Below are 6445 nucleotides of genomic sequence, written 5' to 3'. Positions count from 1 at the left end.
AATTTATTTGTTAGAATCACTGTAGAGACAGCGTAGTCCTGCCAGGAAAATTAGCGATCGAGGATCTGTATCGTTGTTTACCTCAAAAGTCAGATTTACATAACGGTCTGGCGGCTGGCGCACACCTGCAAGGATCACAATGTAGACTTACCATATAAATTGGTGTGTGACTGAGTGTTGCCTATGAATATAATTCACAGCACAGAAGAGATTCTCAATGAGTTGACACAGTGAGTACATCTGTTGCACATCTGTACAGGCTACCGCTCCCATCTAGTGGTAGACTGTGGTAATGCACGCAACCAGACCGTGTTCTGTACAATGTCATGTGTGGAATAAATTGTTTATGAAACCCCCACTGAGCGGCACGAAGTGCAGTGATATACGTCCCGTCGCAGCACCTCGTTCTAGAAGAGGGGTCTTGTGTTGGGGGCTTGGGGGCTTAGAGGCATGTACTCTGTACAGAGTACGGTTTTAGAAGAATGCACGCTTGTCCAAATCATAGATCTAACAAACACAACCCTTGTAAGTTGTCTGTTATAGTCTATGTTGTGCAAAAAGCCGTGATGTCGTTCCTGAACGATCCTTTTATTGTTGTTTATACTCATTCCTTCTTCCACTGAGTAGGGATTTTATAAATCAAAGCGTTCACAATATGTCAGCAGTTCTTTTAAAGCCTAAAGTTATGGACTATGGAAATGACATTTACACTTCCATAGTCCATAACTTTACATTGAAACTAAAAAAGGGTTTTGCTGGAGTGTTTGCAGAGGACAAGAGAAAGAAATCAAAGCTGAATGAAGGAGGCAGGCCAGGACGGGAGCCCTCCAGGAGGCCGCAGAGCTGAGCTCCTCTGGGCCGCATCGTCCCCCTGGTCTGAGTCAGAGGAGCCCCAGGAGGAGTCATCGTCAGGGTCCGGCAAGTGTGCAGTGGTGTGTGTGTGTGCAGTAGTGTGCAGTGGTGTTGTGTGTGCAGTAGTGTGTGTATGTGTGTATGTGTGTAGTAGTGTGGGTATATGTTTGCGTGTAGGGGTCTCACCCATTGTGTGGGCCCTTGGAGCGCAGGGTTGTCAGGCTCCTTCTTGACTTCAAAGCATTAGGAGAACCTGGGAGAACACACACACACACGTCATCCTCTGGTAGTGGACCAAGCTGCAGTCCAATCTACTGAACAAGGAAGGCAATGGTTATAACTGGAAGTAGGTGCGTACTGATTTTGTACTGTCATACATGTGGTCAATGTAACTTTTGAATATCGCTCTACTGCCATTCGTGGCCAGGTCTCCTTGAAAAGGAGATTATATCTCAACAGGTTTTCCTTGTTAAATAAAGGTTGAATGAAGACTAAAAGGTTGCCTTCACAAGGTTTGGAGCCGGGGGAGAAGTCCCCCAGGGCAGACAGCACGGGGGTCCCGTCAGGATTCAGCCCCTTGGCCTTCAGCTTGGCCTCCTGCAGGAACATCTTCCTCCTCTTCACCTCCTTCTCCAGATGATTGTAGTTAGGCTGAGGAGACAGAGAAGAATATATATGTGGCTTAGTGCGGACAGTTTTTTGTGTGTGTGTTACCTTCTTCCTGGTGTAGAATTTGATAGTGGTTAGGCAGATCTCCTTGATCTCGTCAGTGGCTCTGAACAGCAGATACCAGTGAGGTCTGGAGGGCAGGGGCTTCTAGAGAGAAGGATAGCAAGATAAAATAACAACTGGAGATCAAACTAGTATCTACAAACAGTGAGAGAGGTGAAGGGGTGAGACGTGGGGTGGAAGAGAGAAGATGAGAGAGCTACACCACCCACCTGCAGGGCTCTGGCAGTGAGGAAGATGCAGGCACAGGCTTACCTTGGAACCTCACAAACACATTGGTTCTCAGGCTGTCGTTCATGTAGTTCCTACGACACACAGGAGACACTTACAGAAAACATGGCACCTTCGCCCCCACACTCACCCCTCTGTCCACCAACCCCCACAACATCACAGCCCAGCCCTGATCCACAGCTGTTGTCACCAAGCCCGCCCAGGACCAAAGGGGAGAACCCTAGGCTTAAGGGAAGGATTTTTTGACAGTCCCAGGCCTTGACCAACCTGCCCATACGCCCACCCTATACAGCCTGGCTCTCAGGCTGGGTGTCTGTAGGGTGGGGGTCGTCCATGCACAACAGATGAGAAGCACTTCCAGTGGACTGGGCCCTGTGTCAGGGCAGGGGGCTGTACCACAGAGACATCTTACCATACCATACCAAACTCCATTTATCAATATCACAAGCAACATAATTCATAGATATAGCATATTTCTCTCCTGGACATGACCAAATGTCATGTTCTCATAAGCCAATATAGCAGGGTATGGATCAAACATTGTTTATTATTTTCAGAACATTCATAACATAATACAATACTAGAGAGGGTACAATTTCTGGGGAAATTGTAGGGTGTGCTTGCTTGCTTCGGTTGCACAGGGGTCCGTTTTTTAATTCCATTTTTACAACTGATATTTCTGTATATTTTATATAAAAATGCATACTTATTATTTATAAAGATTACATAGATTTAAAAGCATTTTTTTTTTGCTGCTCATTTACAACTCAAAATACAGGTGAAGTGTAGAATGAAATAGATGTCTTCTCATTTCCCCTGCTAGAGGCAGCCTCATAGTTGAATCAAAACGAATACATTTGGCAGACCGGTGTAAAAATTGACCGAATCTCTATGACTTAAACGTCCTTTTAAGTTTTTCCCTTCTCGTGATATTTTCAGGCATTTAGCCTACTCATATTGCATTCATTCATTAATAAAGAACCCCCTTTGAAGATTATTCTACGACGTTAGCCGGCAGTAGAAGATGGAATCGCGATTCAAACAGTACCATCTGCTAACTGAAAATATGTCCCCAAAAACGTAAATAAGCTTGACATTTATTTAGTGGAAAATCGCTCATTCATAAAAACTGGTAGCGATCATTGTCAGTAACAACGCAACATGCGATATAGCCCTGTGTGGAGAAGCTGCCCCGGTAAATTGTACTATTACAGTACAGTACTAGACTACTGCTGTGTTCGTCTTGGTAGCTATAGGTTTGCCACCTTCAATACAGAAAAATAAGGGACGCCTGCCGCAACGGGGGGTGGGGGGGGGGGGGGGGATTATTTAGTCATTTAGCCGATTGATACATGGACATTATAAAAAGATATCTGCTATTGAAATCAGTGTGAACAGATGCACTCAGTCTCTCTCTATCACAACTCAAGTGGTCATATCGTCATAGCTGAATACACAGCTAAGACGATTATAAACATAGGCCAACAAAGTTGGGGGGGGGGGGGGGGGGGGGGTATCTGGAGCTCCAGATACTCTCCGCCAAGAGACCCGCCCTCCTCTGACTCTGATTGGCCGTGACCCTGAAACAAACCGATCAAACCAACGGTGGCAGCGAGTATTACCCAATCAGGGGTAGAATATGACGAGTCTTCACAGAATGCGGGGGGGATGATTTGCATGGGATGCTGCGTTGAAGACAACTCTGAAAATACAGGACAAAACTCGTTCCTTTTTGATTCAAAACGGGACGCGCTATTTTATTCTCAAATACGAGACGATTCCGTATTTTAATGGACGGGTGGCAACCCTAGAGTAGGCTACTTTGCATTTAACTTTACACCATTTATTTATTTTAATTTTAAACATCATATATCAAAACCTACAATAACAAAGAAAACAGAGGCCTGTTCCATAAAGCGAGTTTATTGAATAAGCCAGACTTGTGTTAGTTAGTCGGACTCATTTGAGTTCATTCAGTTCCATAAAGCTAGCTCAACATAGTTCGAACTCGGTTACAATGGTAACTAGCCGAGTAGGCTATAATTATCATAGCTATGTAATTGTTAACAGTAGCCTACAATTGCAAAACAAACCTAAATCCATAGGCCTACATCTATCCTCCATTTTCCCGGCACAAAAACCATGTTACAAAGTTAGGCTACTGGATAATGTATTGATTAATAGTAGGCTATTTATTTTAAACAATGTAAAAAAAAAAACCGATCCATGTTTTACCTCTCGGGCTGTTTAAGAATAGGGTGCACACGCAATTAGCTTGCCTACTTAAATCTGACTTGAATTAGTAGGAGTGCGTGAGCTGAAATTGGCCTTTATGGAACCGCTTTAGCCCCGCTTGACTAATGAATCTAATTCAAGTCAGGTTTGGGACTTTCAGTCCAACTTATTTGAGCGGGATTTATGGAACAGGCCTCTGGTATAACAGAAAACCACTACATAGCCTACTAAAATCAGTGGCCAAGCAACACTGCTTGCAGCTTGTCCAGCTCAGGACCTATGATGCTGGGCTGGGAAGAGTAGGAGGGTGGGGAGAGAGGAAATGGGGTAGGAGAGAATAATATGTACAGTTTACCTGTTAAGATTTGCTTACATGATGTGTCTCTTTTGGTTGTTTAAATGTTTCCATAGAGGTACCTTGCCCTTATATCAGTGGCCATGTTTTCAGTAAATATGCCTGCTCACCTTAACTAATTCCATCATGTCTTTAACAAAGCCGTCCACCTCAGGCCCCTCCAACGCTCCAGTCTTGCTCTGTCAAACACGGAAGGGGGATAAACTCTACATCCCTGTGATGAGAATAACATTCTTAAAACGAAGATAGATTTTGATAACAATATCAAAGCAAACAAATACCACTGCTACGCTGACGACACGCAGCTGTACCTGTCGTTCCCCCCGACCGATCCGGGGATCTCAGCTAGGATTGAGGCCTGCCTCACAGACATCTCCGCCTGGATGACCGAGCACCACCTCCAGCTGAACCTCGCCAAAACAGAACTTCTCATCATCCCGGCTAAACCCTCCATCTCCCACGATCTCTCAATCACCCTGGGATCTGCGACGGTGACCCCTTCATCCTCTGCCAGGAACCTTGGGGTTACCATGGACGACAAGCTCTCCCTCACGGCCCACATTGCTGCGGTCTCCCGGTCGTGTAGATTCACCCTCTACAACATCCGGAAGATCAGGAGATACCTGTCTGAGCACTCCACCCAGCTGCTAGTCCAAGCACTTGTCCTCTCCAAGTTGGACTATTGCAACTCGCTGCTCGCTGGTCTCCCAGCATGTGCAACCCGCCCTCTTCAGAGGATTCAGAACGCAGCGGCCCGCCTGGTCTACAATCTACCCAGACGCTCCCATGTTACCCCGCTCCTCATCTCTCTTCACTGGCTACCTATCATGGCCCGTATCAGATTCAAGACCCTGGTATTGACCTTCCGAGCAGTGAACGGGACTGCACCCGTCTACATCAAGTCTCTCCTGCAGCCTTACACCCCCACCCGTCACCTACGGTCTTCTTCAGACAACCGCCTGGTGGTCCCACCGCTCAAGACCGCCCGGTCCCAACACAAGCTCTTCTCCTGTCTGGCCCCCCAGTGGTGGAATCAACTCCCCACCTCCATCAGAGATACTGACTGTCTCTCCACCTTCAAGAAAAGGCTCAAGACGCACTTGTTCCGGGAGTACAACGGTACTTAGGAATGGTTCGCTTGACCCGATGTTAGTTTCCTCAAGGATCACAATGACTCTTGCTTAGAGACTTGTTGCTCTTGTGGTTAGTGGTAACTGATTTAAATTTTTGTTCTTGCTGTGATATATTGTTTTTATTACTGTTGCTTGCTTTTTTCCACAGGTACACTTGCACTTATAGCGGTTCATGTTGTTTAATTGTAACTTGTTTAACTACATGCTCTTATGGTTCTTCCCTTTGGCACTTACTTTGGTTGTTCACAATGTGTGCTCACAATGTATGTTCACAATGTATGTTTTGGCTACTCGCGATGTTTTTTGGCTATCTTGTTGTTATGATCAGTGACCTATGCACTTTGTAAAGCTCTCTCTTGGAAGTCGCTTTGGATAAAAACGTCTGCTAAATGAATAAATGTAAAGCGAAAGCTAAAAGAAAAACGTATTTCTTATGTGATGAGACTCGTATTCTGAGAAGCAGAAAGAAAACAATATGTAAAATATTGTGTACAATATGCATATTGAATATATAATCATTAACATTCCACTGTTTAGTTTTTTATTGTTTTTGTAATTGTTTTTATTGGATTTTAATTAATGTGATCCTATTCATTAGAGAAGAATCGGGGTGACTTTATTGGATGAGCTTGTTGCATAGCTACAGTGGGACGGTCATTGGCATAACTACAACACAATAATATATAATAGTTTCTTGTTGGACATGTGTATCATTTTAATCTGAAAGGAAGCCTTGCATCTATATCTTGTTTTTCTCAGTCAGGCTCACTCACAACATCATAGTGGTCAAAGATGTGTTCAAAGTCTCTCTTCCTCTCCTCTTTGCTGCAGGCCTGTAGAAACAGAGCGGCAGATTAATTGTGTTTTTCCTAAGAAAATGAAGCTGTGGAATACAAGAGACGAAGGAGGC

The sequence above is a fragment of the Osmerus mordax genome, chromosome 17 (assembly GCF_038355195.1).
Source record: "Osmerus mordax isolate fOsmMor3 chromosome 17, fOsmMor3.pri, whole genome shotgun sequence".
NCBI classification, from domain to species: domain Eukaryota; kingdom Metazoa; phylum Chordata; class Actinopteri; order Osmeriformes; family Osmeridae; genus Osmerus; species Osmerus mordax.
This window is presented reverse-complemented; position numbering follows the sequence as displayed.